The following is a 1,441-nucleotide window of genomic DNA, read 5'->3' as shown; positions in this document are numbered from 1 at the left end:
TCTTCCCAAAGAAGGATTCATGAATTATGTCTCTTACATTGAAATGAAAGACATCCAAATCTTCTTGCTCCAGATTGTCCAGGTACTTAATGAAAACAATTTGTTGACACTATTACCAGTATCTCAGTCATTTCCTTAAAATAAAAGTCAGAGTGAATTTCAAATCTGCTTCTATCAAAAAAAACCATTATGAGTCTGATAAAGCAATTATGTCTAAACATTTAAATATATTTTCAAAATAATTCAGGATGTTGCAACACAAAGTATAGGAAAACTGAGTTGGTCCACCTTCCACATCAATATCGTTTCCACTATCTCTACCATTTGCTTATTTATTTAATTGAACAAGTGTTATCAAGTGTCTAAAATTTTATAAATGTTACGCTAGAGAATAATGATATTCAACACAGTGGTTATTTTTCATGGATCTTTAGACTTTAATTCTTGGAAGAGAGAGACAGGAGAAAGAATTGGAGAGGCATCCATGAGATGTGGGATTTGCAAAAAGATTGATACACAGCAGCAAGGATATATTTTAGGTTTTGATTTGTTTTTTGTTTTTTCAACTACTCTGATTCTTGAGAAATGAGTAATGATGAACGAGTAGCCAAAGATGTAAGGGCCCACCACACCAAGTTCAATGTTTGAGAACATGTAAACTAGAGAATGTTGGTTAAGGAAATTCCACAATTTCTTTTTTTTTTTTCAAACATGTGCTTAAGATAAGGTACAATTTTGGGAGTTAGAGAATGGTGACTTTCAAGAATGGCCATGAATGCTTTGAAAAGTTGCTTGGACTTTATCCTCAATGTTATCACGTGTCATTGTAGGGTTTTTCTCCACATGAAAGTTACTTGTATATGTGTGTGTGTGCTCACCTTCTTGGCCATTGTCATACTTTTCTGGATATACTATATTGTGTGTCCAATAAAATAACATATTTACAATTGCTAGATATTAAAAATTATAAAATTTCAAAGACAGAAATTATGAAGACCTAAAGAAGTAGCTATACTTCCACGGTGGATTGGAAATCTCAAACTTGTTAATTCTCCTTAAAGTGATCTGAAAGCTCAAAGGAGTCTTAAGTAGAATCATAATTTACTTTTTGCATGAAATGAAAAATATAAAATAAGTCAGGAGTAGAATGTTGAATGAGAAAGTAATAAAATGGTCATTGCATGATTAGGACATGTGAAAATGATCCAACATCTAGCTTGAAGTGGCTTCTTCCAGCCAAATTTATTTTAGCTTGAGTATCAATAGAGATAATGATGGTAATGGATTATAGCCCATGGAATAAAGTCAGATTCCTTATGTCCATTGAGATATGAGTAAAGCAACACATGCAGAAAAGGTGAAGCAAAAAATTCCTTATAATATAGTGTCAAAATGCATGATAAACATAGAAGGAATAATGGAGTAATAAGATGAAGAGAAG

The 1,441-nt window shown here is 32.1% G+C and overlaps 1 pseudogene; it reads left to right on the top strand.

Annotated features, from left to right (window-relative positions):
- Positions 1 to 1,441, top strand: part of LOC122152066 — a 13,812-nt pseudogene that overhangs the window by 1,172 nt on the left and 11,199 nt on the right.

This window comes from Orycteropus afer, unplaced genomic scaffold, assembly GCF_000298275.1.
Source record: "Orycteropus afer afer isolate SDZICR_OR568_19922 unplaced genomic scaffold, OryAfe1.0 scaffold01361, whole genome shotgun sequence".
NCBI classification, from domain to species: Eukaryota; Metazoa; Chordata; class Mammalia; order Tubulidentata; family Orycteropodidae; genus Orycteropus; species Orycteropus afer.
The sequence above is the reverse complement of the archived record's forward strand: the minus strand, read 5'-3'. Positions and strand labels throughout refer to the sequence as shown.